The 17,441-nt window shown below is 37.3% G+C and overlaps 1 pseudogene; it reads right to left on the bottom strand.

The window, feature by feature from the left end:
* Positions 1–14,639: 14,639 nt before the first annotated feature.
* On the bottom strand, positions 14,640–15,397 carry LOC100988195 (dynein regulatory complex subunit 2-like; annotated as a pseudogene).
* Between the last annotated feature and the right edge of the window lie 2,044 nt (positions 15,398–17,441).

Here is a 17,441-nt window from a genome sequence, read left to right as displayed (position 1 = left end):
GCCTCTTCTTCTCAGGATATTACTGTTGTTAGTTGTGTTAAACTAGTCAGCAGTTGAGCTGGAGCTGGGTTGGGGTTTTGTTCTTGGTATACCTACCCTTAGCGTATTAAGAAATTCAAATTCCTCTAGTAGTGGGCCACTGCTACCTTGTGCTTAGTGTGGGTGTATTAATTTTCTAGGACTGATGTAAAATAATACCACAAACTGAATGACTCATATAACAGAATTTTACTGTCTATAGTTCTGGAGGCTAGAAGCCTGCCATGTTCCCTCTGAAAGCACTGGAAAGGACTTGTTCCACTTCTCTTTCTTAGCTTCTGATAGTTCCTTGGCTTATGGTAACATAATTCCAGACTTTACATGGTGGTCTGTCCTTGTAGGTGTCTATCTTCAAATTTCCCCTTTTCATAAGGTTATTAGTTATTTATATTTATTTCTATTTCATAAGGTTATTAGCAAGATTAGGAACTCTTGCTAAAGTATGATGTCACCTTATCTTAACTAAATATGTCTGTAACAACCCTATTTTCCAATTACGTCACTTTCTGAGATAGGTAGGGTAGGGATTCAACGTTTGAGTTTTGGTGGGATATAATTTAAACCATAACAGTGGATATGGGAGTGAGAGACAGTGGATATGGGAGTGAGAGGCGGTTTTACTCTGTGCTCCAACCTTGGCTTTCAGCAAGTCCTACACACCTGTGTACACAGAGTTCTCTCTGTGTGCTCCTGGCTCTTCAGAAGAGGTAGATTGCTGTTGCTTATTATTTGATGCAAGGCTTGTTTAAGGGGCAGGTGTGTTTCTCTTTTCTGCTGCTCCTGCCACAGTCTTAGGCAGGTCTTGTGTGACTGACACTCAGGAGTGAGGCATCTCTGAATTATTGCTCCTTCCCTCATGGCAGACAAACTCTCTCTTATATATAATGCAGGGTTTATATAGCAGCTGTGTTTCTCACTCTTCCACCCATGGTATCCAAACTCTCCCTTGTGTCACAGAAAAATCTTGGCTGTGAGTGAATTTCCTGCCTTTGCTCCAGTCGCAACAGCTTTTTTGTTTTATCCATGTAGGGTTCTGGGGCACAAGCAGATTTTCTGCATGTCCAGTAGGAGATGGCTTTGACCTGTTATTTCAGGGTGGAACTGGGGAGAAGTGACAGGTTTTTCTATCTCTCTCAGAGGCATTCAACCTTTGTCTGGATCCTAGGGTGAAAGGATATTCACTCTTACTTCAATCAGCAGATAGCGTTAGCTTCTACCACTCACATCAGTGGAAGCCAGTCTTTGCCTTGGACCTGGGAAAGGGAGGATTTCCTTCCCCCTACCACTGCTATAGTCAACTTTTCCTGTCAAAGTATGATTAGGTTCCTGAAAAGAGTGGATAATTTCCCCCCCACCTCTAAAAGCAGCTTGCTTTTGTTTTGTTTCAGAAAGGGGTCCGGCAGGTTTCTACCCTGTTCCTGGGGAGCAGCTTATCACCACCTTGCATTTATGGGCAGCCTGAGCCATTGATGTCCTTCTCTAGGTATGACCATTCCATTCTCAAACCTTGGCAGGCCCTGTAAGCCAGTGCCACGAAGGGAGCTCACTCGGTTTTCTTGCCCTCTCATGATAGAGGCCTCTAGAAAAGGGCTGCAGAATGGAAACAAACTCTTTGTATGTGGGGCTCTCATGTATTCTTTATGGTCACTTTAGCCCGTGGAAGGGTTTGTCACCCTTTGGAATTAGGTTTTCCTTATTATCTTGCAATCTCAGTTCCCTGATGAGCTAAAAAAAAGGATTACAGGTTATCCAGACTTTTCTCATAGTTAGGTTTGGAGTGACGTTCTGTTTCACATTTAATATCTTAAGTGTTGGTAGAACCCTTTCTAATTATATCCTCTTGAATTTTTCTTCCATTCAGTATTTTTGGCTCATTCCTTATAAACACTTAGTTTTTATATCAGATTTCCATTCTCTGTCTTTCAGATTTCTCATATTTTCTTTCAAAATCTTTCTTCTTCTTCATTTCTTCTGTGTTTTCTACTTCAGATCTTTGATGATGATTTCTTGTCAATAATTTTCTTACTGCTTCATGGGCATTTCAAGATTTGGCTTTCATCCTTCCTCAAGACAAACTGCTATCTTCTAAGTCCAGAGTATTGTCTTTGAATCTCATATGTTGGCTTGCCTTTGTGTATAATTCTTCCTGCTTCTTACTTCTATTTCATAGCAGTCATATCTCCTTATAACATATTGAGGACACTTTTAAAAGTTTTCTAACATTTGTTAAGGTTACACTATAACATTTCTTCCTGATACAAAAACTTTTCTTTTGAGTTTCTAGATGATGTTCTTTTTACTTTATGCTGTAGACTTTTTTTTTCGATATCCCCAAATTTGTTTATTTTGAAACTATTTTTATTTAGAATTCACATTTGCACTCAGGAAACATGCATGTGACCCATAGTTTTCTTACTGTTCTTTACGATTTTGGTAAATTCGTCATTGTATTGCTACCACTAGAAGGCAAGCTGTATTACACAAATACTAGGACAATTTCTAGCTTATATAACATGCAAAAATTTCATTTGGCGTTAATTGACAGAGGCTATGTCTTTCCTGATGTTTTCAGATTAGTTTATTTAAATCAACTGACTACATGGAAAATGAAAATCTCCCAAATAAATAGCCTTTTGTTTCCTTTTGTTTCTTTTCTTTTTTTTCCTTTTATCTTCTTCTCTAGTTCTTTACTTTTGGGGAACTATGCTGCCCAGGAGGCACTGTGTTCTATAATTTAGAGTGTTGACTGAGAATGAAAGCTTCCAAATAAGTATAGAAAGAAAGATTCTGCTAATAGTTAGGAAATGGTTGTGAGTTGTTCCGGCCAACACCAAAATACATCTACACGGATGATTACAGTTCTGCTGCCTTCTGATCAAGAAATTAACTGTGGACTGGAGCCACTTCCTGCCTACCTACTTCTGAGAAACAGCAAGTTTGTTTTGTTTCACTTGATAGAGCCACAAATGTGGTTTAATTAATTGAATTTGCCAGTGAAGCTCCATGGCTTCGATTACTTTAAGTTCCTCTTTAATTTTGGCAGTAAGCTTAGTGATTTGGTTTTGACATCATTAAGTAAAATTATTTTCTCCTTTCCACTTACAGGCATCTAGGGGAAAGTTAAAAAGTTGGATCAGAGACTGCTAGTCAGACTTCATTTTTAACCTAAAAACCTAACATCAAGTTTCCAAAAAATGACATATATTCTATGGCCATCATATTGATGCTAAAATTGGTGATTTTTGAGAAAGTAACCAAACAGCTGTTTATTACAGATATGGCATAGGAGGTATATGGTGCTTAATCATTTAACTGCATCTGTAGTTTAATCAACTGTTGTCATATATTTACTGAGTGCCTAGCAGGCAGTCTGAGCTATCGAACCTCCACTGTGGCATCACGCTACGAATTTCAGAGTTTTGAATTTGACAGAGCATTCTTAAAGGAACCCTCTTTAAATTGGACTTACAGGCTGTTACCTAGTTAGATAAAATATAACTTTTGTCAATTCTAATCTGCACTAGGAAAGAACATCTAAATTAAAATCAAACAAAAATGGTGTGCTCATTTCCCTTTCAATCTTTCTTCCAATTTAGAATATATTTCACTCTCTAAGTCTGGAAGATACATAACATAGCTCTGTGCTGTGATGCTAGGTTATCTGTTCTACATTTCTAGGGACAGTCCAGTTGGATCTGAGTTCTTTGATTTTTCATTGGGCTTGCTAGAGATAGTCAAGGGGAACTAAAATCCCCCATTGAAAAGCAGTGAAAAACAGTTCGAAAATTAATAAACATAATAGATCTGAATCATAAATTGGAGCAACCTGGTAGACATGGGGGCTTTCAGAATAAACCAGACCTAGCATGTGAAAACCTTCATACATTTTAAAGTTCGAGGTAAGTGAAGTAGTGTTAGTTGCTAAAGCAAATACTCGCTCCCAAAATTCGTAGGTTATTAATACCTGCACAGACACTGTCCCCATTTCCCACTCTTTTAAATGAGATTAATCTAGAATGTGAAGAATTAAATAAATAGCACTATCGTAGCTGGTGATTGGTAGAGTCACATTTTGCCCTCAGGTCTTCATGAGTGCAAGTACTGTGCTCTTTCTCTTCTATTCTTCTGCCAACAATGCTTAGGATTTCAATTACGTTTTCAAGTTACAAAGGTCTAGGTTGACTTCTCAAAGGTTAATGTCTAGCTGGAAGACTTGGATATATAAACAGCAAATTTGTATAAAAGGTGGACTATGAAAGGAATCATTCTACTAAGGGGGAGAAATCTTATAGCAGAGCATATTCATGACTGGGGCAGTTGGGTAGGTCTTTGAGATTTGGAAGAAAACGTTTAAGATTTGCAGTAAGTGCTGGGTGATCTGAGAGTCTCAAGAATGGATCCAAACACTAAGAAACAACAAAAACAAAAATATTTAGATTTATAAGTTGAAACAGAAAATGTCATGCTAAATTATTTTCTGGACTAAGATTAAATATACAGTCTTTATATTCTGTGTTATTTCTGTTTTCACTTCAGATATACAGCCATGTTGTAGCATTTTAAACATTTTAGGTAACTTGGTGAACTCAGTTAAAGGAATGGCATCTACCTGGAGCAGTCTAAACATGGAATGTGTGTGGAAGTTACTTAAACTGTCTTAAAAGGTCACTCGGCATTTGCAGCTTACAAGATTTCAGGAGTTAGAGGCAGTGACTAACATCTTAGTTCTTATACAGACATCAACAGCCTAATTCTACTACAAAGTTACAAAATATCTTTGATGTTCTGAAGCAATGTTTATAAATATTTTTTAAACTTTAAAATATTTATTACTCAAAGGAAAGGATGGGGAAGGAGCTTTAAGACAGGAGGTTAGTAATGAACTGTAGGGTAGACTACAAAATTGATGACAAATGCTTTTGGAACAATAAATTCATCTTTATGCTAAAATGAATAGGTTCAATTTTAGGTGTATTTGAACATAAGTCTGTAGCTCGGTTGTGAACGATCAGGTTAAAACGTTTGGATTTTTCATTAGGTGATTGGGAACAATAAAACATTTGAGCAGTTAAAGGGAGAGTTCAAGTAGTATTACAAGAGGTTAAAACTGGCAGGGGTGCATTCTATCAGAGGAAAGAAAGCCTAAAGGAGGACTATTAGTCAGTTTTTGTTATATAACAAAGAGCCTCAAAATATCAGTGGCTCAAAACAATACACATTTATAGCTTCTCTTTCATAGTTTTGTAGGTCAGCTGAGGCAGCTTGTTTTCAGATTGCAAATCTTCTGGGCTTGCTATTGACTGCAGGTTGGGTTCAGATCTGCCCTACAGTGTCTCAACCTGGGACCAGGGTTTACAAGGGACATTTTTTTTTTCTCTCATGGCAATGACACAAGCACAAGAAAAAACACCTGCTGACTCTTAAAGCCTCAGTGGAGAAGTAGTTATTGTCACTTCCTTTCACCTTTCATTGGTCAAGCTAAGCATCAATGGAGTGTGAAAATATTCTTTGCTCATTCTGGTGGTACTACAATGTCACATGGCAAAGGGTGTGGCAGCATAATTGTGATCCAGAGAGGGACTGAAGAATTGGGAACAAGGATTAAATCTACCACATAGAAAGAGACTGTTTGGGGACCTACTGCAGCAATCTAGATTTGTGGTGATGAGAGCCTTGACTAGTGTAGTGACAGAAGAAATTAATATCGATAGGAAGGGAAGAATTCAAGAGGTATTCCTAGCAAAGAAGGAAGAGGATTTGCTGCCTGACCTGGTGTCAGGAATGTGAGAAAATGACTTCAAATCAATACAAAGTTCCAAGAGTAAGTGACTGAGCAGATGGCTGAGGATAAATAATTTGTCTTAAAGACATGAAATTAGAAAGTTGAACAAATGACTCTGAAGGTCAAGTTTAACTATCTCCAAAACCCATAATTTCTAACACCATGTTGTATTGCTACAAGTCACATTATTGCCAGAAATAAAGCACAATGTGGGTCACGTGTGTGGGGAATTAGACATGTCATTATTGCTCTTAATTGGATCTGTTGGTTGACTTCCTCCTAGTACCTATTGGGATCCGAAAATGTCAAGCTAAAGTTTTAAGAATCAAATTCACACATTCTCTTTCAGAAATAGCTGGTTTTAGACATTTCAAAACAGCTGGAGATTATAAAGCTTCCCTAAGATAATTTTAGCTTTGTCTGTTTGAACCCAATTCTATGGAATTAATTTTTTGAATTAGACAATTTAACTTATTTATTGGTTTTGTGGGCTATTCTTTTTACAGCTTCTTTATATTGTGATCTTTCGATGTATCAGTTTTTTTGTCTCCAAGCTAATTATGTATGCGTGTAAATAAGAAAAAAATTGAGAAAGATAATAATATGTAGTATGAAAACATTGAAAGGATTATTGCAAACATAAGGATAATTATTATTATTTAAATGGCTCAGAATATACTATGACAAATATAAAAAATAAGCAGTGGAAATTTTAAAAAATGTTAAATAGATCTTTAGACTTTATCAATTAATTAACAAAATTTTCAACAAAATCAAATGGATTGACTATATTTTGTTTATATTTACACATGATATTAATAGCTAGTTAAGCAAATTTACACTAATTCTTTATAACATAGAAGCTATTATGGCTAAGAAGCAGAATTTGGATAATTTAATGAAAAAAAAAACCCACCAGTAACATCGTATGACATCAAGTGGAGAAATTGATAGGTTTCTTAAATGTGTTTGTCAATATTCATTTTGATGTTGTATTGCTACAGTCTAGCACTACAGTAAAAACGTTTCTGTGTGTTTTTCTCCTCTCTTTGAGACCATTTAACATCCATTGCTCTGCTTCCCAATAACTAAAATATAATAAAATAGAAAAAGAGAAATACTATAGCATTTTTCCAGAATACTACATCTATGACTCTTTTTACTTATCTTTAGTATCTCACATAAAGGAAGACTACATATATGACAAGCATAAGTAAACGATCAGTAGAAGGAAAAAAATATATTAGAATAAAAGAGTAATTACAAAAAATACTTTTCTTGAAAAATACAATTAAATATATTCACCACCATTTGCATTGCTGTCCTCAAATCAAAATTTGGAAGAGTAAAATGCAGAACTAAATGAAACTGTAACCGGAAATTCAAATATTTTTTCAGGCACAGAGACCTTAACTTATAACAATATAAATTGTTGTGTGGCTTGGACTTAAATTCTAAAGTCAAACTCAGGAAGTTTGAATCCTTTTCCAGCGAAGCTGATTTTATAGCTTAACCCTTGATATTTCCTTATAAGGAGGGGTGAAATACTAAAAAGAATTGAACCAAAAGAGCATAAATTCATTGTCCTCAAAATGACAGTAAGTGTTATGTTTACACATGGGTAAAGCCTAAAAATTCTTTAACTCACCACTGATCACAATATGAAGTTGAGTTTAAAGAGAAAGAGATAAAAAGATATTCTGCATTTTAAAAGCAGTTACGGTTTTTCTTGATTCCTTGGCAATTCCAGTGGATCAGTAGCGGAAAGAGAGACAGATGTACTCGGAATTTTCAGAGTTGTGTACTGTTACTGGTGGTGGAATCTCAACCCTCAAAGAGTGTGAAATGGGCTTGGACAAGGCTGAAGCTTTCAGCTCTAGCAGAAAGGGAGACAGCAGGAAGGGACATGCTGCCGGCTCCCCAAAAGCAAGTTAGTCTGGTTTTTATGCTTTCTTGAATGTTTTCCAGGTGACATCATTGCATGTTTGGGGTGATCTGTTAGTTGCACCTTCACAGTCTTGTGTCATGCTTCTTCATGCACTGCATGTTTCATTAGCATCTTAAATTTCCACCCAGGGATGTGATTTTGACTATTAAAATGAAGCAAAGGTTAGGTTAGGACAAGCTATGATATTACATTGCTTGTGTACTTGCGAAGGGTCTCTTGGAAAATCCCTATGGTTGATGGCCAGGATGTTTGTCTTTAGAGTGCTCTGTTTCTTTCATGTCTGATTGGTTGATTCGATGAGAGGAAGTGTTTGTGGCTACAAGTCTGTGAGACTGGCACAACCAGGAGCATGTAAGAAAAATGGGGAGGGGTCCTGGTCCCACTTTCCCCGTCTGTCTCACTTTTAATGTGGTTGGAGATTGAAGTATTTGAAATGATGTAAAAAATGTGAATTTTTGTGTTTTTCATTTAAAATCTCATTATTATAAATTAACATTTTAGAGATGACTGCACTTGATGTATTTGAATATCAAATTTGTAATCTCTGTTTTGAACCATAAATTGTCCAATTTCAGAGCACTGCATTTCCCTAAATTTTTAAAATAATTTCTATCACTGGTAAACTCTTAAGTATAAAGCATGTAAGGTTACATTTTTTACTGTAATCCGTAGAGAAAAAATGCAATATAATTTCAAGATAGAAGTGATAGTATTGTTTTTATTTATTATGAAAAAACTACCTATGCATTCTGAACTTCGCTAAAGGTATTATTTCAAAATTTAAAAAAAATAGCCATTAGAAGATTCAAGTTTCAAAATGATGAAGCAATTGAGAGAAAATGAAAATTCTGGATAGTCTGAGCAAGCAATATGCTATAAAATACTCTAAAACTACTTCCTTTTTGTTTTTGACATTTTATGTTTTATTGTATGAAAATTCTGGAATGAAACATATACTTAAACAGGCCTTAGGAAATTCATTCTAGATATGAATAGATTAAAACATTTATAAGGGGGGGAAAAAAAACACAGTTTAGCTGGAGTCACACAGAATTCAGCCAAAACTAAGATTTTACCAGTCACTGATTATGTGACTATGGGTTGTTTATTATCACACATCTCTTAACTGAGGGAAATTTTTAAAAAAAACTTTCGTGGGTTTAATCTGATGACAAAAATAGATCATATATATGTTTAATTTAGTTCTATCGTACTATACTTGGCATATAGTAAACTAAATAAATGAATGCTATTGTTCTTATTGTTATTTATTCTCAATGCAGAAGTATATTGAGTGCTGATACCTAACCCCTGAGACCTGGTCATTTGAAGACCAAAGCATTGATTTTGATGATTTCACAGTTACTTTATATATTTTGTTAGCTTTTTAGAAACTAACTTATCTACACTATTTTTCCTCCTAAACCTCATTTTACATATTTTATTTATAATCTGTACAAATATCCCTATGTTTCTGTTCTAAAGTTTTCCTTTAAACTTTGAACTCATATATTCTACTGCGTATTTGACATACCAACTTGTGTATCTCTCATGCCTATGTTGAAAACTGAACTTTTGATTAGATGCATAAACTCTCTTCTCTCCAAAAACACATGCACACACACACATACAATAGTAACAAAAACACTAATCCACTGTTCCAGTTACTATGGCTTAATAACACACAACTCAAATCACACCAAAACTTGGTGTCTTAAAGAATGATGATGCATATTTTGCTCATATGTATGCACTTTAGGCATGGCTTGGTAGTGATAGATGGTCTCTGCTGCATTTGCTGTCAGCTAGGATCATTCCAAAGGCTAGAATCTGGAATCACCTGAAGGCATTCACGGTCTTGTCATTTGGTTGTTAGCTTTCAGCTGCAATTTTAACTGGGGCTGTCAGTTTGAACACCTACACAGCCTTCCATGTAGCTTTGACTTCCATATAACCTGATGGCTGGCTTCCAAGGGTAAGTCTCCTGAGTAAGACTGCCTTTTATGACCATTGCACATTGCATTCTATTTGTTAATGCAGTCACCGTAATGCAGTCACCGTGATCCAGCTGGGTTCAAAGGAGGAGAAATAGACTGTTCCTCTAGATGTGGAGCTGCAAGATTCTGGAAATGGTTGTGGGATCAGAAGTGTTGCTATAGTTATTCTGGAAAATACAATCTTCCACACCAACCAAGAAACAAAGCCCAGTTTCTTTATCAGTTATTCCAATCTCAGTAAATGTCACTATCGTCTTCCTATTTGCTCAGTTCAAAAGCCAAGGAGTCAACCTGAATTTATCTTTCCTTTTTCTTTTGCTTCCCACATGAGAAGTCCAGCTGGTTTTATCACCCATATAATATAACTTTATTCTTTTTGAAACAAGGTCTCACTCTGTTCCCCAAACTGTAGTGCAGTGGCTCAATCACGGCTCACTGAAATCTGGACCTCCTTGGTTCAAGCGATATTTTCACCTCAGCTTCAGGAGTAGCTGGGACTACAGGTGTGCCTACCATGCCCCGCTGTATTATGTATCTAGAATCCTTTTCTTTCTCTCCTTTTCCTTCGTCTTTTATAAATACCAATATATTTTTCCTCCTAAACCTCACTAGTAAACTCCTGACACAGGACCTGCTACTACTTTTTTGTACCTGTTAAATCCATTCTCCACATATATGCAACTTACCGTTAGTAACAAAAATTAGCTAATGTCACTTTCTTGCTTAAAACGGCCGCACGTAAGCAGGAAGTATTTCTTAGTTTTTCTACATGGAGGTGTGATATGAGTATATAGAAGATATTGCTTGTGTAAAGTGGAAAAGAGTACCATCTCAAGCAAGTTTGATTAAGATCAGCAGAATATACTTTCAGCCGGGCGCGGTGGCTCACGCCTGTAATCCCAGCACTCTGGGAGTCCGAGACAGGCGGATCACGAGGTCAGGAGATCGAGACCATCCTGGCTAACACGGTGAAACCCCGTCTCTACTAAAAATACAAAAAATTAGCCAGGCGTTGTGGCGGGCGCCTGTAGTCCCACCTACTCTGGAGGCTGAGGCAGGAGAATGGCGTGAACCCGGGAGGAGGAGCTTGCAGTGAGCCGAGATTGCGCCAAGGCATTCCAGCCTGGGCTACAGGGCGAGACTCTGTCTCAAAAAAAAAAAAAAGGAAAAAAAAAAAAAAGAAAAAGAATGTACTTTCAGTTGCTTTCTGTCTTGAAATAATACAAATGAAAAACAAAAAAAGATTAGATGCGTTTTTTAAACACCCAGAAAACCATGTTTTCTTTGGTTAGTATTTCTCAAAAATTGTTTTATTATTTTCTCCTGTAAATAAATATACAGATTATAAGATTTTTCCTTCTCTAACCACCATTTTGAAATGGATCCTATAGGTTTATTTTTAATATATTATATGCATATTTAATCTTTTATGTAGTTTATATCCAGTGTATAATTGCATAAAACAAGTAGCCAATTTGAAAAGCCACAAACTATTTTTATATAATTTGCTATTTTCTATTGTGCTGCTCCATGTTCATATATAATACATTAATATTTATTCATAATCAACTGAGGATAAAAAGTAATAAGATTTTAGAAAGTTAAAACCGTATTTCTCAATATCCTCTATATTTTTATCTGCTTTTCATGCTTGATTTTCCTTTTGCTCAATAGTATTAGTACATTTACACTATTAAAAAATCCCTTCAAATATAATCTATAACCTGTAATCTGTGATAGAAAATGCATAAAATATTTGTAAATTTGTATTTATTGACACACATACTTCTTTGGCAAGAATTTTAGGTTGCTACATTTTCTTTTCTCCAGCGATTTCATATTCTATGTGATGAAATTCACACAAGGAGTTTAAAAACAGTGCAATTTATATTTTATAAAGGCTTATTTTTCTTTTCTTTTTCTTTTGCTAGTGGCAGCCTTACTAATGACAGTTTTTATTTTTCTTCCAAACTGTGAAATAGCATGTATTGTGTATGCCTGGGGCATACACGTATGCCTTTAAGCAATATGTGGACTGTTCTTGCTTGATGATCAAAAACTGGACAGATATGCTAAATTTACTCTTGAGATTTTATCTCTTTTCAATTGATACCCTTCTAATAATTTTTTAGCTATTTCATAAATTTGTGATTATTTTAGTTTAATTGAAGGCATTTTGTATTTAAGTTATTCATAAAATAAATGACTTTTGAAGAGATTTTCTGACCTTAATAAATTTAGGACCATGTTGAAAATTAATGATTTTTTTTTTTAAATGAGGTGTTTCAGTCAGTGTTTTTAAAATTATTTTTAAAATTATCTTGGCTCTGAAACATTACTTTTCAAATTAGTTTGCACTTACATATGATCTTAGAAGACCTTATATTTCATAGAAGCTTTTTTTTAGTGGGAAATTATTCTCTGAAACAATAGCTTCCTTATTTAAAAAAATTGATAAAGTACAAAATTCACATTGTATAATACTCTATATAAGAATTCTTTCACTAATGAAATTATTCCATATCTGTACTTCAGATTTTGAAGTCATTGTGTTAGGTTTCTACTGCTTAGTAACAAATTATCACAGACTTGGCTGTTTAAAACAACATCTGTTTGTTACCTCACCATGTCTGTGAGTCATGGATCTTATAGTGGCTTGCCAGGATCTTTCCCAAGGCTGCAGTCAAGGTGTTGTCCAAGACTGGAGTCTAAGGTCTGCTTCCAAGCTCTGTAGTTTTGACAAAATTCAATTTCTTGCAGTCTGCTGAATTGTTGTTCTCAGTTCCTAGCTGGCATTGGCCTGGGGACTTCCTTCTTTTACTTTCTGGACTCTCCAATATGGCTGCATTCTTCATCAAAGTGTTACCAGAAAGGGGTCCAGATACAGACCCCAAGAGAGGGTTCTTGGACCTCCTGCAAGAAAGAATTTGGGGCAAATCTCTAGAGTAAAGTGAAATCACATTTATTAGGAAAGTAAATGAAGAAAGAATGGCTACTCCATAGGCAGAGCAGCAGCATAGGCTGCTCTACTGAGTGTACTTATAGTTATTTCTTGATTATATGCTAAACAAGGGATGGATTATTCATGAGTTTTCTGGGAAAGGGGTGGGCAATTTCTGGAACTGAGGGTTCCTCTCTGTTTTAGACAATATAGGGTAACTTTGGGATGGTGCCATGGCATTTGTAAACTGTCATGGTGCTGGTAAAAGTGTCTTTTAGCATGCTAATATATTATAATTAGTGTATAATAAGCAATGGGGACAACCAGAGGTCACTTTCATCACCATCTTGGTTTTGGCCGGCTTTTTTACCACAATCTGTTTTATCAGTAGGGTCTATATCTTGAAACAATCACCTATCTCATCCTGTGACTAAGAATGCCTAACATACTAGAAATGCAGCTCAGCAGGTCTCAGCTTTATATTACACGGGCCCCATTGAAGATGGAGTTGCTCTGGTTCAAACATCTCTGACAAAAGTGTGCAAGTAGGGAAAACCATAATGAATGCCAAGTTACAATCTTATGTAACTGTTGGGTTTTTAATAATCATCTTTCCTGATTTCATTCTAAACATTCTAAATCAGTGACAAAATTCTTATTAAGTATTGCACAGTAAATGGTAGTGCTGGCACCCTATGTCCTAATTCTTATTCCTAGAGTTACAAGCTGAGAGCCAGTCAAATTGTTCTAAGGGAAGAAAAACCTGACTCCGAATCCACCCCCATAATGAGTGGAAAAGAACAAATGATGGTTTTCTGTTATAAAGGGCAAGAAGGTACTTTCCCTTCCTGTCTCCTTTCAACTCCTGGAAGGGGTGTCCTCCTTTCTTTAGCCTTTTGTTCTGTAAATAAAATCTCTCTATGACACATATAAACTTTGTATCTAGTCTACAACCTAGAGGAGTCTCCAAGGTCCTGGGTCTCATTCCAAATTGAAATGTAAATTCCTTGGATTATAGATTTGCAGTCTTTCCCGGCACCTCAGGAACTCAGGCAAGAAATCTACTCCTAGCTATAGTCATTTAGCCCCCTAAGAAGATAAGAGAAGTTCTATCACTTTTGTAAATTAGAAAAATTAACTAGACAAATGGCTATAGATCTAATTCTCATGAAATGTGAACGTCATAGCAGCTAGAGCTATTTACCTGAACGTTGAGAAATCTAGGAAAGTTTGATTTTTACACATTAACATAATCATGGAAATGATAAATTATCACTTTTGTCATATTCTATTAGTTAGAAATAAGTCATAATCAAGAGGAGAGGATTACACAAAGCCATGAATTCTAGATAATGCTAGTAAGTGGAAATCATTGGAGCCATTTTAGAATCTACTCAGCCCCAGCACAGCCACAATTGGAGACATAAATAATTTTGAAAATAAATATAGATAAAAATAATTGTATCAACTTTTATATATAACAATGTTTTTTTAAATCTAGTTTCATATCAATATTGCCTGAAACAAAAATATTTTTGCTCAATCTGCCTGAAAAATTTAGATTGGTAAGCAAACATTAGACTAGTCATGAATCAATATGACAATATTCTGTATTCAAGTCAGTCAAATTTAGTTTTAATTAATTTCCTTTAAAAGGTTTTGTTCTTATCTTTCCAATCAGTAGAGAATTTTAAAAAATAATGGTAATCTATACCTTACATGAATATAATATTTTATGTTTATGAGGTGTTTATTCTTCTCACACAATGTGAGGAAATTAAATTCAAATTAAGAAAAATTGTTCACTTCCTCAAAGTTACCCAACTACCAAGCAAGTTTTGCCCCTGCCCCATTGGAAGTTTTTAATAGTGAAGTCCTTAGGTCTCTCAAAAAAATCCCTGGGGTTTGAAAAGAGATTTTTTTTTCCTTAGATCACAGGGTGTGAGAGATCACGTGGGCTGCTTCAGCAACATGGTAAGTGGTTGGATGTTGTTTGTTACCTGGATGTGCTATAGGTGTGGTCAAGGGCTAGGGTAAGCTGCGTCCATGCATGACTATGAACAGTGGGTTGATTTGGCCCAGCACTTCGTCACTCACTGAGATGCCATTGAAGTACTCCTTCAGCATCTCCCACAGCTTCCCACTGTTTTCTAACAGTGGGCTTGTCTGTGTTGAAGGCTCAGTTGCTCCATTTTCACTTTGTCATACTATTTCTGGAAATTCTCCATCCCTATGTAGTCCACCATCAGCTTAGCGAGCTCATCAGGTCTTCTAGGTTATTCTCCTCAATCTCCTCCTGCTCCTTAGGAGTCAATACTGACAACAATGAGGCCCTTTTTCTTTTTTGGATTCAAATTTCCTACATATTTTAGAAATCTTAAGGATCTTTTCACCCTTTTCAACAATCTTTATCAGGGCCTTGAGAGTAGTGTTACTTTCCAGGGTGAGTTTGACTAAGTCATGGGATGCTGCCTGGGCTTAAGTTTTCACAGTTGTACAAGGACAAATTCCTTGTCATTGCGGACATACCAGTTTTCATCTTCACTCTCACGACTGTGTATCATGATCTTACCTTTTGAAATGGTTATGCCATCCTGTAGTTTCTGTATTTTTTTCATCTGGACTTTAGTTTCTTTAAAGCTCTTCTCATCCTTCACCTTCAGGGTCTCAAAGGCAATCTTTCGATCATGTGTGGAACCATGTTTAACCCATGTTTCCCAATCATAGTATCAGGAGTACTTCACATATATTTCATTATTATTTTAGTATTTTTTTTTAACATGAAAAGAGTTAACAAGGAAGGGAGACTGAAAAGAATTTTCTGATAAATATATATTTTTCACACTGGTATTTCTTTTATCCCTTCTCTCTTCCTTTCTCCTTTCCTGTTTCAATAATACAATCTTCCTAAATATATGAAGAATTAACTTCTTATGGAAACGGTGTTACTTCTGTTGTTAATATTGATAGGTTTATTTCCTTGTTCTTTTTCTTATAACTACCAAGTGTAAGCTAGAAAATAAGAATTTTATTGACGAGTACTTTTACATTAAATTAAGTGATAAGTAATGCATAGCAATGATACATGCTTCAGCAGACCAGACATGTACTTTTCTATAAATTACCACATTTAGTAGTTGAAAGTCCACCTAAAGATTACTCAAATGCAGACAAAATTCTGGTTAACAATAGTGAGAACAGACAAATAAAACAAAGAGCCAGATCTTATTAAAACTGAAAGACAATTTACTGAAAAGCTTCAGTACACACAGTGACATCAGGTTTCATCCCCAGCATTCCTGTGGTAAATGAATGAAAACCAGAGATGAGGAGAGTATTCCTTCCTAGTAAACTGGCACATTCCAGGTCACTAGAGCTCATTGTGAACTTTATCTTACATGTAAAAAAATATACTTTTTAAATTTTATAGTCAAATAGGCAAACAAATAATTGCTTTTCATGGTGACCAACTTTGAAATCAGAATTCTAAGGATTCTTTAGATGGCGCTATTGTGTCCGGAACTGGTGGGTTCTTGGTCTCACTGACTTCAAGAATGAAGCCGCGGACCCTCGCGGTTAGTGTTACAGCTCTTAAGTTGGCGCGTCTGGAGTTTGTTACTTCTGATGTTCGGATGTGTTCGGAGTTTCTTCCTTCTGGTGGGTTAGTGGTCTCGCTGGCTCAGGAGTGAAGCTGCAGACTTTCCCGGTGAGTGTTACAGCTCTTAAGGCAGTGCGTCTGGAGTTGTTCGTTCCTCCCGGTGGGCTCGTGGTCTCGCTGGCTTCAGGAGTGAAGCTGCAGACCTTCGCGGTGAGTGTTACAGCTCATAAAAGCAGTGTGGACCCAAAGAGTGAGCAGTAGAAAGATTTATTGCAAAGAGCGAAAGAACAAAGATTCCACAGCGTGGAAGGGGACCCAAGCGGGTTGCCACTGCTGGCTCGGGCAGCCTGCTTTTATTCTCTTATCAGCCCCACCCACGTCCTGCTGATTGGTAGAGCCCAGTGGTCTGTTTTGACAGGGTGCTGACTGGTACCTTTACAATCCCTGAGCTAGACACAGGGTGCTGATTGTTGTCTTTACAAACCTTGAGCTAGATACAGAGTGCCGATTGGTGTGTTTACAATCCCTGAGCTAGACATAAAGTTTCTCCAAGGCCCCACCAGAGTAGCTAGATACAGAGTGTTGATTGGTGCATTCACAAACCCTGAGCTAGACACAGTGTGTTGATTGGTGTATTTACAATCCCTGAGCTAGACATAAAGGTTCTCCACCTCCCCACCAGACTCAGGAGCCCAGCTGGCTTCACCCAGTGGATCCCGCACCAGGGCTGCGGGTGGAGCTGCCTGCCAGTCCCGCGCCGTGCGCCCGAACTCCTCAGCCCTTGGGTGGTGATGGGACTGGGCGCCGTGGAGCAGGGGGTGGTGCTCCTCGGGGAGGCTCGGGCGCACAGGAGCCCATGGAGGGGGTGGGAGGCTCAGGCATGGAGGGCTGCAGGTCCTGAGCCCTGCCCCGCGGGAAGGCAGCTAAGGCCCGGTAAGAAATCGAGCGCAGCGCCGGTGGGCTGGTGCTGCTGGGGGACCCAGTACACCCTCCGCAGCCGCTGGCCCGGGTGCTAAGTCCCTCATTGCCCGGGGCCGGCAGGGCCCGCCGGCTGCTCGGAGTGCAGGGCCCGCCAAGCCCACGCCCACCCGGAACTCCAGCTGGCTCGCAAGCGCCACGCGCAGCGCCGGTTCCCG

This window comes from Pan paniscus, chromosome 3 (genome assembly GCF_029289425.2).
Source record: "Pan paniscus chromosome 3, NHGRI_mPanPan1-v2.0_pri, whole genome shotgun sequence".
Classification (NCBI taxonomy): Eukaryota; Metazoa; Chordata; class Mammalia; order Primates; family Hominidae; genus Pan; species Pan paniscus.
This window is presented reverse-complemented; position numbering and strand designations above follow the sequence as displayed.